The sequence below is a fragment of the Arachis hypogaea genome, chromosome 18 (genome assembly GCF_003086295.3).
Source record: "Arachis hypogaea cultivar Tifrunner chromosome 18, arahy.Tifrunner.gnm2.J5K5, whole genome shotgun sequence".
Classification (NCBI taxonomy): Eukaryota; Viridiplantae; Streptophyta; class Magnoliopsida; order Fabales; family Fabaceae; genus Arachis; species Arachis hypogaea.
Window position 1 is genome coordinate 60333520 of NC_092053.1, and position 14795 is coordinate 60348314.

Below are 14795 nucleotides of genomic sequence, written 5' to 3' on the forward strand. Positions count from 1 at the left end.
AGCCTTCAGGAGTTTGAAGCTCGTCACAGTCATTTAATCCTTGAATCCTACTCGGAATACCACAGACAAGGTTTAGACTTTCCGGATTCTCATGAATGCCGCCATCAGTTCTAGCTTATACCACGGAGATTCTGATTAAGGAATCTAAGAGATACTCATTGAATCATATATAGAACGGAGGTGGTTGTCAGGCACACGTTCATGAATTGAGGAAGGTGATGAGTGTCACAGATCATCATCTCCATCACAGTTAAGCGCGAATGAACATCTTAGATAGGAACAAGCGTGTTTGAATAGAAAACAGGAATACTTGCATTAATTCATCGAGACACAGCAGAGCTCCTCACCCCCAACAATGGGGTTTAGAGACTCATGCCGTCAGAGAATACAAAGTTTAGATCTAAAATGTCATGAGATACAAAATAAGTCTCTAAAAGTTGTTTAAATACTAAACTAGTAGCCTAGGTTTACAAAAATGAGTAGACTATGATGGATGATGCAGAGATCCACTTCTGGGGCCCACTTGGTGTGTGCTGGGGCTGAGATTTAAGTGAGTCACGTGCAGAGGCCATTTGTGGAGTTGAACGCCATTTTTTGTGCCAGTTTGGGCGTTCAACTCCAGCTTTTGATCCTTTTCTGGCGCTGGACGCCAGAATTGGGCAGAGAACTGGCGTTGAACGCCAGTTTACGTCGTTTATCCTTGTGCAAAGTATAAACTATTATATATTTCTGGAAAGCTCTGGATGTCTACTTTCCAACGCAATTGGAATCATGCCATTTCGAGTTCTGTAGCTCCAGAAAATCTACTTTGAGTGCAGGGAGGTCAGAATCCAACAGCATCAGCAGTCCTTTTTCAGCCTGAATCAGATTTTAGCTCAGCTCCCTCAATTTCAGCCAGAAAAATACCTGAAATTACAGAAAAGCACACAACTCATAGCAAAGTCCAGAAATATGAATTTTTCCTAAAAACTAATGAAAATAGACTAAAAACTAACTAAAACATACTCAAAACTATATGAAATTAACCCCAAAAAGCGTATAAAATATCCGCTCATCACTATGCTTATTCATACACACATGTAAACAGAGAAGATAAAGACAATCATGCAACTTAAAGTGCTGGAAACAAATGAGAGGAAAAGAAACTTTGCAACCTTCTAATTCATTTTCTCTATTGTTGTCATTTTCCTCTTATTCTTCCCTTTCCCTTGCAAAACTCAGAATGCTTGCTCATCCTCAAGCAACAATTAGAACAATGGCTATGGGGCTAAGATGGATCATGAATGTCTTACACAATGGAAGGTTAGCAGTACATGTGTTTCAAGCAAGCAAAATTGAAGATAACAATCAAGCCACAAGAGACAGAGACATTGTGATTGCAAATATAAGAGAGTGTGCATGATACATAGCATAAAAGATAAGTAGCACACCAAACTTAGTGTGACACTTTCACTTGGAATTGATGCAAGTATCTAGTAAGGATTGGAACCAAATTTTGTTGCATAGCAACACCAAACTTAGAATGCAATCATATTTCAATTTATTTGAACTAAAACTAAGCAAATGAAACTGTTATATGTTAAATACAATCACCAAGCCAAGAATCTGTCATGAATAAGGATTTCTTGGTGATGTATTAACAAAAACAGTTAATAAAAGGAAGCATTTAAAAACAAGGAAATGACTAAAACAAGGATAAAACTAAAATTGTCTAACTAAAAGAAAGATAACACTACAAAGGGCATTATTATTGTGCAGACAAGTGGAGTTGCTTAATGAATTGCATTGAGAATTAAGTGGCACACCAAACTTAGAATCTTAGTGTGACACTTTCATTTTTTGATGCAATCACCAAGAAAGATTGAAAACAAATTGTTGCAGGACAACACCAAACTTAGAATGTAACTATATGCCAATTTATTGAAATTTAAACAAAGCAGACAGAGAAAGTAAACAAAGCAAAGAAAAGAAATGTTACCTACAGTTGACATGTTCGTCACTTTCTTCCTCTTCTTCCAGTTTGTTAAGAGGAATGACCTCAAAGGGGGAGAAGATTCAGCTATTGTCCCTTGTCTTGGCCTCTCCTCAGCAAGCTTCCTTTTGTAAATGGCTTGATTGAGCTTGCTTGCCGGATCAGGGACAGGATTGGTGCTCTTATTAGTTGCCTTCACTTCTTTGGATTCAAGACTTGGTTGCTGATGCCAGGGCATTTTGGCCAGTTTCACTGACCATTTCTTTACTGTTTTTAGGGTAGTTTCATGCATTTCCTTAGGAAATAAGCTAGTTTTGGGTAGATATTCACTTACATCTTGATTCAAGCATACATTGTGCACTTTACATAATTTCATGAGGATTTTTGCATGAATTTAAGGACAAATTGGATGTTGCATTTCCCATGACTTGGACTAGAACTTTGATGCACTTTATTGCTTGATTTCAGGACAAGGGAAGCAAAGAAGAACCACATTAGTGGCTACGTTAGTTACACTAACGTTAACACTAACGTGGAATGGGAGTAACTTGCAAAGTTAATGAGAAAAGTGATTGCCAATAATGCTCTCGAAGCCATCATTGCCCACGTTAAGAGTTACGTTAACTAAGTTAACGTGAACTCTAACGTGGAAGTAAAGAAATGAAGCCAACGTTAGTGACACTTAACATTATCACTAACGTTGGACCAAGATCATGAGTGGCCACGTTAGAGTCCACGTTAACTTAGTTAACGTGGCCTCTAACGTTAAGAAGAAAGGGGGGAAGCCAACGTTAGTGACACTCAACATTGTCACTAACGTTGGCCAAAGCACATTAAGCCACGTTAACTCCCACGTTAACCTAGTTAACGTGGAAGCTAACGTGAAGAAACAAAGTGTTCGACAACGTTAGTGACACCCAACATTGTCACTAACGTTGGAAGCACACAAGCCCCCAATAAGCCACGTTGACTCCCACATTAACCTAGTTAACGTGGAAGCTAACGTGAAGAAGGAAGGTGATCGCCAACGTTAGTGACACCCAACATTATCACTAACTTTGGAAGGAGCCACACATGCCACCATGAGCCATGTTAACTCCCACGTTAACTTAGTTAACGTGGAAGCTAACGTGGATAAGGGAATGATGAGCCAACATTAGTGACACTCAACTTTGTCACTAACGTTGGAAATGGCTAGCAAGGCCACGCTAGAAGCCATGTTAACCTAGTTAACGTGGACTCTAACGTGGAAAATAGGGGCAATTTGGAATGTTAGTGACAATGGTAAGTGTCACTAACGTTCTCGAAGGATGGCAAGCCTACGTTAAAAGAGCCACGTTAACTAAGTTAACGTGGACTCTAACGTAGGGAAGGGGGAGGCTTCTCAACGTAATTGGGAAAGTTGAGTCCCAATAACGTGTGCGAAGGACATAGTGGAAACGTTAGTGGCAACGTTTGTGCCACTAACGTTGAGGTTAACGTGGCTTTTAACTTTGGTGAGGAACGTTAGTGAAAAAGGTGATTGTCACTAACGTTCTCGAACCCATATTTTCACTGAACGTTAACACCACTAACTTCCTGAGCCAAAGTCCCTACCCACTTCATACTTTCTCTCTGCAAGTAAAAGCTAAGCCCAATGAAGAAGAGAACTGCTTCAAACTCAAGATCCAAAGGCCCAAGACTTGAAGAATCAACTAGAAGAACAGAAGAGTAGTATATATAGGAGTAGCTTTGAATTATTTAAGGAGTTGGAAAATATAGGGAGCCTCTTGGCATAGAACTACTCTCTGTATTTTTACTTTCTCTGCACTTCTAGTTTTCATCATGTATTCTCCATCTTTTTTTTCATTTTCCAGAGCTATGAACAACTAAACCCCTTTCATTGGGTTAGGGAGCTCTGTTGTAATTTGATGGATCAATATTAGTTTTCATTATTCTTCTTCTATCTTTTCTCTTGATTTTACTTGAAAGCTTTCGATCTTCATCCAATTGGGTAGTTATCTTGGAAAAGAAGCTATTCATACTTGGATCTCTTCTGAACCTTGAAAGAGGAATGAAGAGATCAAGCTAGAAATGCTTTCTCATGCTGGATCAAATTGGGTTTGGATGGATATGTGACTATAATCCTCTCAACACTTGATTTGGGAAATGCATGTGGTATAATCAGTGACCATACTTCATCTCTTCTCATGAGCAATTGACCAAGGAATTGGCTATTGATCAAGATTTGAGAGATTGAATTACAAGAAATTGTAATCCAATCACTTAAGATTGCCAAGGAGATCAATGAGTGCATTTTTTGAGGAAGAGATGAAAATGAGATTGATCCGGAGAATGCAACATCTCCTAAGCCCAATGAACTCCCCATTTCTGATCTTACCCATTCTCTTTAATTTCTGTCATTTACATTTATGAGCAATTCCCCCATTCCCATTTAAGATTCTGTAATTTACTTTCTGCTATTTACTTTTCCGCCATTTAATTTTCTGCAATTCTCAACTCAATTTCTGATTCGCTCAACTAGAACATTCCTCTAATTAAAGTTGCTTGATCAATCAATCCTTGTGGGATTCGACCTCACTCTATTGTGAGTTTTTACTTGATGACAAATTCGGTACACTTGCCGAAGGAAATTTGTTATGAGACAAGTTTTCCGTGCATCAAGTTTATGGCGCCGTTGCCGGGGATTGATTGTGCATCAACAATGATTAGATTGGAGGATAACTAGATTGAGAATTTTATTTTTGTTTGATTTAAATTTCTGTTTGAGTTATTTACTTCCTGTTTTAGTTAATTTCTTCCCTTCCCCCTACTTTTTCTTTGTTATTTACCATTCATCGCACTAATCCACTAACTGTTTGACATATTGCATCACTCACACTAACAGTAATTCTGACGGATATACTTTCTGCACCTATTCTCTTTGCTTGTACTTGTTAGTTATATGACAGGGAGAAGAAGCGGGGCTTCAACTTCCTTTGATTCTGAACCTGAGAGAACCTTCCTTAGACTAAGGAGGGAGGCAAAAGACAAACGTGTAGTTGGTGCTGAAGAAGAGGAGGAACACTTTGAGGAATACTTTGAACCAAACATGGAAGAAAACATGGAAAACCATCATGAAGAAGAGGCTCACAACCATGGCAGAGGAGGTTGAGCAAATCATGCTGGGGAGGATAGAAGAGTTTTAGGCTCTTACATCAATCCAAACCCAGGAAACTGTGGAAGTAGCATTCAAAAGCCGACCATCCATGCCAACAATTTTGAACTGAAGCCACAGCTCATCACCTTTGTGTAGAACAACTGTTCGTTCGGAGGAAGTGTCCAAGAGGACCCAAATCAACATTTAACCACCTTCCTGAGAATATGTGACACAGTGAAGTCTAATGGTGTTCATCCTGACGCCTATAGACTGCTATTATTTCCATTCTCACTCAGGGATAAGGCAGCCAAGTGGCTGGAGTCTTTCCCAAGGGAAAGCTTGACAACTTGGGAAGACGTGGTGAACAAATTCTTAGCAAGATTTTACCCTCCTCAACGAATTAATAGGCTGAGAGTTGAGGTCCAAACTTTCAGGCAACAAGATGGTGAGACTCTATATGAAGCATGGGAGAGGTTTAAAGACTTAACAAGGAGGTGCCCACCAGATATGTTCAATGAATGGGTGCAGCTGCACATTTTCTATGAGGGGCTCTCTTATGAGTCAAAGAAGGCCGTAAACCATTCATCTGGAGGATCTTTGAACAAGAAGAAGACTATTGAGGAAGCCATCGATGTCATTGAAACAGTAGCAGAGAATGACTACTTCTATGCTTCCGAAAGAGGGAACACAAGAGGAGCAATGGAGCTAAACAATGTAGATGCTCTGTTGGCCCAAAACAAGCTCATCACCCAGCAGCTGGCTGACCTCACCAAGAAGATGGAGAGGAACCAAGTAGCAGCAATCTCCACTTCATTAACAACCTAAGAAGGAGTGAATGAAGAAGCAGAGGGTAGCCAGGAGCAAGCCAACTACATTGGGAATTCACCAAGGCAAAACCATGATCCATACTCCAAGACCTACAACCCTGGATGGAGGAATCACCCAAATTTTGGGTGGGGGAATCAACAAGACCAAAGCCTTGATCAAAGACGCCCAAATCCAAACAATGCAGCCACTCAACACTTCACATCTAGACCATATCAACACCCCCATAACAACTCCTCTCCACATTCATATCAAGGCCAGAATAACCCTCCTCAGCCTGACTTATCATCACTTGATGAAAGAATCTCAAGGATTGAGAATCTACTTGAAGGCATAAGCAAGGAGATTCAAGACAACAAGGTGTTCAAGGAGGAAGTGCGGGCTAATTTCAAGAACCAGGGAGACACAATCAAGAGGTTGGAATCTCATGTAGGGTATCTCTCTGAGCAAATTCCCAAACCCACAGATGGATTCCCAAGTGACACAGAGAAGAATCCGAGAGGTGAAACAAAGAAAGTAAGATGAGAAGATTGCAAGATGGTCACTATAAGTGATAAAGAGATTGAGGATAAGCCAAGCAAGCTGTCAGAACAACCTGAAGATACCTCAGTAGAGGAGGTGGAAAAAGATTACCAAGAACCAGAAATCTCAAAACAGGAGCTGCTGAGACTCTATGCACCTTTTCCACAACTGCTCAAGGGTGCTGTGGAGAGGAGAATATACTCAAGATTTTTTTACTTATTTGCATCTCTGCATGTGAACATACCATTCATCAAGACTGTCCAACGAATGCCTGCATTCATCAAGTACATGAAGGAGTTGCTTCCCAGGAAAAGCTCACTCAAGAGAGGGCAAACAATAGTAATGAACAAGGAGTGCAGTGCCCTCATTCAACCGTAGTTACCAACGAAAAGAAAAGAGTCAGGGAGTTTTCACGTCCCCTGTGCCATAGGGGAAACAGTGTTTGATAGAGCACTATGCGATTTGGGAGCAAGCATCAATTTAATGCCCTCATCCCTGGTAAAGAGGCTGCAAATCAATGAGATATTGCCCACAGATGTAGTCATCAAGCTGGCTGACAAAACTCAAAAACAAGCAAAAGGAGTGGTGGAAAACGTGTTGTTAAAGGTGGGGAAATACTTTCTTCCCACAGACTTTGTCATCTTGGACATGGAAGAGAGTCACACTCACCCAATCATATTGGGAAGACCATTTCTAGCTACAGCCAGAGCACTCATAGATGTGGAGCGAGGAGAGCTAATATTGAGGATCCATGATGAACAACTCAGCTTCAATGTCTTCAAACTCTCCCAAGAAGCTGACCAAGAAAATAAAGAACCAAGCAATGATCATAATGAGATGCTGACAGAGGAAACAAGCACTGAGGCACCACCAACACATCCGAGAACCCCACTGAATGATGAACGAGGCAAACAGCGATTGTCACAGCTCAAGGAGAAGCTGGAGGAATCTAAACCACCAGAGGCATGTGAAGACAACAACAAAATTCACTTAGAAGAAGAAGTCGCCAAGAGCAGGGAAGCATCAAAAGGGACGAAGAAGAAGGTACCAAGGGGGTGGAGGAACAAGAAGATCCCTACGGAAGACTTCTCTCCAGGAGATAAAGTGATCTCAGCTTACTTCCTAGATATCCCCCTAATCTTCCCACTGTACCATCTCAGTTACCTAAGGTCTTCACTATTAACAGAGTCCTCTCCTTGGAACATGTAGAGATCATTGATACAACCAATGGATATAAGTCCAAGGCAAGAGGGGAGGACTTGAAGCATTATCAACCTCCCTGATGAAGGAGAAACGTCAAGCTAGTGACGCTAAAGAAGCGCTTCAGGGGAGGCAACCCATGTTTTATTAGCTTTTACTAGTGAATAAATTAATATTCATAAATTCCAACCCAAACTTGGTGACGTCCTTATATTGCAGTATATAGTGAGGAACAAGTTTGGTGTTCAAAGCGCACCAAGAAAGCATGAATGCAACAGAGAGCATGCTAGTCTTGGAGCTTTAAACAGAACTGTTCATCACAGTGCTTCAAACTAAGTTTGGTGTCACCCCATGGTGCCACCAAAATGCATATAAGGATACACAGTTAGTTAGTTAGTTGGAGTTCATGAATAAACAATCTAATCTTTTCTTCTCTTTATTATTCTAGCCGTAAAATCTAAATTGATTTTTTTATGATATTTCTTACTTTTCTTATTTGATCTTTATAGGAAAAGGAAAGGAGAATTGAAGGAGATAGATTGGACAATTAAAGGAAGAAGGTTCGGACACCACAAAAGGAAGGACTATACACTTGTTCTAAAAAGGGAAGTCATTGGAAAATGTTGCCATGCAACATTAAAAAAATGGGACCCTTGAAGACCGAGCAATCTCCATCATAAAGTGATGATCCTTGTCCTTTCTACATGCACAACCCCAACCGTCCATCAAACAACCACTCCATCAATCCACACCCTCCATTCACTCACAACCTTTCTATAAAAGTGATCCATGATCCGTACCCTAGCTCCACACTCCACACCCACTCTTCACACTTATTCATTTCGGAGCAAAGCATTTCCGAACCATTTAAACACATTCTCCCTCACCACCTTCATTGCACTCAACCCTAAACAACCGAAAGTCTCCACACCCTTGCCAACTCCATACATTAACCCTCAATCATGGCATCTTCAAGCTCTAAAAGAAGGAAGGGGAAGAAACCTATGGAGCAACACCCGTATGATGAAAAGAGATTCAGAAGCTTGCATCATGCATTGCAATACGGGTGGATGGTTGATAAAGAGATCATTTATGAGCTAGGATTTCAAGTTAGGAAAATTGAGTGTCCCGAAATTACAATGAAGGTAGAAAAGAGAAGATGGGAGCTCCTCACTGATCCGGTCATTAAGGTGAATACAAATCTTATAAGAGAATTTTATTCAAATGCGGTCCGTTATGATAAGGCAGATGAGTCATATACAAGCTTTGTGAGAGAAAAGATTATGGATTTTGGCCCCATGAGTGTCATGAAGGCATTAAAACTGCGGTCCATACCGTTTAAAGAAGAGAGTTATTATTCAAGGATGGACAACAACCCTAATCATGATCAGATTATGCAAGACATTTGTGTACCAGGAGCTGACTGGGAAAGATATGCAGATAGGAGACCAAGGTTCATCAAGAGAGCAGATCTTACTCCGGAAGCAAAGGGGTGGTTCGAGATTGTAAGGAGGTCCATCCTCCCAGCAGCGAACAACTCGGAGGTGAATCTCAAGAGAGCCACACTAGTACACTGTATACTCAAAGGAGGAGAAATCAAGGTTCATGAGCTCATAGCAGAAGGCATTAGAAAAATGGCAGAGAAAAGCGACTCAAGAGGAACGTTAGGTTACCCCAGCACTATTTACCGACTGTGCAAGAAAGCTGGGGTGGTGTTTGAAGATGAGGACCCCGTATGGATAAAAGAGGGTATTCCAATAACCGTTCAACGAATGCATGCCACTGCATCCCCCCTGCCTCAACAAAAGCAAAGGAAGAGGACAGCCCCTCAAGTAGTAGAAGGACAAGCCGTAGAAGGGCAAGCACCAACTACTTTGGATATGCATCAATTGCAGGAGGCCATTGGTGGACTATCTCAACAATATTTGGAGAGCCAAGGAGCACAGAGAGAACTTCAACTACAGATGATGGGGAAGCAAGAGGAGTCACTCTCAAGATGGATGACTCAACAAGGGGATTGGCAAAAGCAAATGATGGATCAGCAACCGAGTCAAGGACAACAATGGAATGAAACATTTCACAGGATGGAACAAAGGCAAAATGAGCAACAAGAATCCATCCAGAGGCTAATCAACATCCAAGCACATCAAGGTGCACATATACATGAGATGCATCGAAGACAAATAGAACAGGCAGAACTATTGGACGAGCAAAGGGCATTTGTAGAAGGAGTTTACATGAGCGAGACTGGGCATCATATAAATACTCAAGCCAGGCTCGGTTACTTGGTAGGACAACTGTCTATATTGCATCCAGGAATCACAAGGTATGAAGAAATGAGGGATGAATTAGCACGAGAAGAAAGACAAAGGGTGGAAGAGAGTCATGAATTAGTAAGGAAGGCACTTGAGGATTGGAAGCAAGCAAGATTGGCACGGATGAGAGGGAATGCAAGAGGACACAAAGAAGACAAATAAGGAGGCAAGCATGGACATCCACAAGAGTAAAAGGTGGTGGAGTTCCTTCTTTAGTCCATCTTTTTCTATGCTTTAAATAAGGAAGATCTTGTATGAAATAGAACTTGCTTCCATGTTAGTTTAAACCTTTTTAAATTCTTTTTTTTAGTTTGTGTGTTGAAGAGGTCTCTGTGTGCTAGTCTCTATGTCACTGCACCCTTACTTTACTTATTTGTATGGTTGTCCCTTTTGAATCAAATGAAAAGAGAATGAGTGCTTTTAAAGACCAGAGAAGAGTTCATACTATGGAGTAAGTTCTTGAGTTTATGGTATAGTCATAAGATAGCTAAGTTGGTTCAACCATAAGGTGGGAAGACGACTATCTGTCAGGAATACTATGCTTGAGACACACCTCATGAGACTAGATAAATAAGAAGATCCTAATAAGAAAAAGGGAAAGAACAATAAAAGTTGAGGAATAAAAAGAAAAATGGTAAGCAATAAGGCTAGGCACCAATGGTTTTAATTTTGAGACATGTGTCTGTGGTACTCCTGTGTGAGGGATCTACTTGGATGAATAAGCTCTTAGGGGTGCCTTATCACTTGGTAACTTGGGTTAACTAACCCGGGATTATCAGCTGAAAGTCCACTATCAAGAGTAACCCTCACTACAGAGCATTTAGTAACCCAAAGAGGTGCTGGACACCAAGGTCTCAAGAAAAGAAAATACATACACTATGTGCCTGTGGTGTGTATGTATGGGGGATAGACTTGAGCAAGTAAGTCCTTAGGGGTACTTCAACACCTAGCACCTTGAACCAACTGGTTCGGGAGTATTGGCTGAAAGCTTATTTTAAAGAGTTGCCCCCTTGCAGAATACTTAGCCTAAGGACACAAATAAGCCCTGAAGTAACAACAAAAGGATCAATGAATAAAAGTCTCATGGGATGCAATCAAAGTGAGTGTTCTAGGACAAGATAAAGGTCTGAAAGCCAGGAATGAACCTAAGTTGCTATGCATGAAACCACCATAAAACCAGGGACATGACTTCCACAAGAATGACTCATTCCTCTTGGCATTCCATTCATCATTCTCTGGTTCCAGTACTTGCTTAGGGACAAGCAAGCTTTAAGTTTGGTGTTGTGATGCCAGGGCATTTTGGCCAGTTTCACTGACCTTTTCTTTACTATTTTTAGGGTAGTTTCATGCATTTCCTTAGGAAATAAGCTAGTTTTGGGTAGATATTCACTTACATCTTGATTCAAGCATACATTGTGCACTTTACATAATTTCATGAGGATTTTTGCATGAATTTAAGGACAAATTGGATGTTGCATTTCCCATGACTTGGACTAGAACTTTGATGCACTTTATTGCTTGATTTCAGGACAAGGGAAGCAAAGAAGAGCCACATTAGTGGCTACGTTAGTTACACTAACGTTAATACTAACGTGGAATGGGAGTAACTTGCAAAGTTAATGAGAAAAGTGATTGCCAATAACGCTCTCGAAGCCATCATTGCCCACGTTAAGAGTCACGTTAACTAAGTTAACGTGAACCCTAACGTGGAAGTAAAGAAATGAAGCCAACGTTAGTGACACTTAACATTATCACTAACGTTGGACCAAGATCATGAGTGACCACGTTAGAGTCCATGTTAACTTAGTTAACGTGGCCTCTAACGTTAAGAAGAAAGGGGGGAAGCCAACGTTAGTGACACTCAACATTGTCACTAACGTTTGCCAAAGCACATTAAGCCACGTTAACTCCCACGTTAACCTAGTTAACGTGGAAGCTAATGTGAAGAAATAAAGTGGTCAACAACGTTAGTGACACCCAACATTGTCACTAACGTTGGAAGCACACAAGCCCCCAATAAGCCACGTTGACTCCCACGTTAACCTAGTTAACGTGGAAGCTAACGTGAAGAAGGAAGGTGATCGCCAACGTTAGTGACACCCAACATTATCACTAACATTGGAAGGAGCCACACATGCCACCATGAGCCACGTTAACTCCCACGTTAACTTAGTTAACGTGGAAGCTTACGTGGATAAGGGAATGATGAGCCAACGTTAGTGACACTCAACTTTATCACTAACGTTGGAAATGGCTAGCAAGGCCACGCTAGAAGCCACGTTAACCTAGTTAACGTGGACTCTAACGTGGAAAATAGGGGCAATTTGGAATGTTAGTGACAATGGTAAGTGTCACTAACATTCTCGAAGGATGACAAGCCTACGTTAAAAGAGCCACGTTAACTAAGTTAACGTGGACTCTAACGTAGGGAAGGGGGAGGCTTCTCAACGTTATTGGGAAAGTTGAGTCCCAATAACGTGTGCGAAGGACATAGTGGAAACGTTAGTGGCAACGTTTGTGCCACTAACGTTGAGGTTAACGTGGCTTTTAACTTTGGTGAGGAACGTTAGTGAAAAAGGTGATTGTCACTAACGTTCTCGAACCCATATTTTCACTGAACGTTAACACCACTAACTTCCTGAGCCAAAGTCTCTACCCACTTCATACTTTCTCTCTGCAAGTAAAAGCTAAGCCCAATGAAGAAGAGAACTGCTTCAAACTCAAGATCCAAAGGCCCAAGACTTGAAGAATCAACTAGAAGAACAGAAGAGTAGTATATATAGGAGTAGCTTTGAATTATTTAAGGAATTGGAAAATATAGGGAGCCTCTTGGCATAGAACTACTCTCTGTATTTTTACTTTCTCTGCACTTCTAGTTTTCATCATGTATTCTCCATCTTTGTTTTCATTTTCCAGAGCTATGAACAACTAAACCCCTTTCATTGGGTTAGGGAGCTCTGTTGTAATTTGATGGATCAATATTAGTTTTCATTATTCTTCTTCTATCTTTTCTCTTGATTTTACTTGAAAGCTTTCGATCTTCATCCAACTGGGTAGTTATCTTGGAAAAGAAGCTATTCATACTTGGATCTCTTCTGAACCTTGAAAGAGGAATGAAGAGATCAAGCTAGAAATGCTTTCTCATGCTGGACCAAATTGGGTTTGGATGGATATGTGACTATAATCCTCTCAACACTTGATTTGGGAAATGCATGTGGTATAATCAGTTACCATACTTCATCTTTTCTCTTGAGCAATTGACCAAGGAATTGGCTATTGATCAAGATTTGAGAGATTGAATTACAAGAAATTATAATCCAATCACTTAAGATTGCCAAGGAGATCAATGAGTGCATTGATTGAGGAAGAGATGAAAATGAGATTGATCCGGAGAATGCAACATCTCCTAAGCCCAATGAACTCCCCATTTCTGATCTTACCCATTCTCTTTAATTTCTGTCATTTAAATTTTATGAGCAATTCCCCCATTCCCATTTAAGATTCTGCAATTTACTTTCTGCTATTTACTTTTCCGCCATTTAATTTTCTGCAATTCTCAACTCAATTTCTAATTCGCTCAACTAGAACATTCCTCTAATTAAAGTTGCTTGATCAATCAATCCTTGTGGGATTCGACCTCACTCTATTGTGAGTTTTTACTTGACGACAAATTCGGTACACTTGCCGAAGGAAATTTGTTATGAGACAAGTTTTCCGTGCATCAGTTGCTGTGTGATTATTGGAGTTTTATCTTCGTCCAGAGCCTTTTGAACTGGTGGTTCCGTGAGCCCTTCCTCTATGCACTTCTCTGCTTCAATTGAGTGTGACTTCTCTTGATTGTCTTCGTCACTTTCTTGTTCCTCCACTCCTTCCTTTACACTCAACATTTGACTTAATAGCTCTTTCATGGAGGAGGTTTGTTGTTCTTCCCAAGATTTCTTCATCTCCTCTTCATATTTCTCAATCACAGATTCAAGTGTTGAGCATCTTTGGTTCAGGGAAGTTTGTGAGGGTTGTGAGTTTTCATGTTTCCTTGTCATCTCAAAGAAAGTTTCAGGTTCAGTTGCCTCCTCCACGTCCTTCTCCATTGAAATTTCACTTGATACAGGGATCTCTTCTTCCTCTTCTTCACTCACAGATTGTTCTTCATCCTTAACACTTGGTAATCCTAAATGAGTTCTTCTCTTCTCTAAATGCCCCTCTATCTTCTTGATGAGGACTTCTTGTTCTGTTCGAAATTTTTGTTGTTCCTCCAGGAATTGTTCTTGTCTTTTCAATAATTCTCTGGACTTTTGAAAGGGGTCATCAACTACTGGTTCAAGAGATGAAGGCTGAGAGTGATTTTGTAGACATGGATGTGTGATAAACCCCGTTTTTAGGGTTTATCATGTGTAGATTTTAAGGGTTTTATCAATGATCTTCCACACTTATTCATATAAAACTGCATGATTTTGTGTTTCTCTCCCTACTTTGCCTCATAGATGAAAACATGCTTCTTTTCCATCAAAAATTGATATATTGTAATCCTCCTCTATTACCATTCGATGCATTGATCCATTTGTTAAGTGGTTTCAGAAGTTATAGGGCAAAAATGGCTAAGAGGAGTGAAGGAAGCATGCATGAATGGAAGGAGCATGTAATAAAGTAGAATTTTGGAATTTAAGCATGGGCGCGCGCGCGCACCATGCGCCTACGCACAGATGTGCACCCCCAGAGCCGGCTCAGTGGAGCCGAACTAGAAGCCGGCGCGCTTATATGGTTGGGCCATATTTACTATGACGCGCGCGCGCACCGTACGCCTGCGCGTAGGTCGCAACAAATC

At 40.7% G+C, this 14795-nt stretch overlaps 1 non-coding gene across 1 annotated transcript; it reads right to left on the reverse strand.

Moving 5' to 3' along the window:
• Positions 1 to 5516: 5516 nt before the first annotated feature.
• LOC112773424 (small nucleolar RNA R71) lies at positions 5517 to 5623 on the reverse strand. The gene has a single exon (XR_003187975.1). It is a non-coding gene; the product is annotated as a small nucleolar RNA R71 (small nucleolar RNA).
• Positions 5624 to 14795: the final 9172 nt, after the last annotated feature.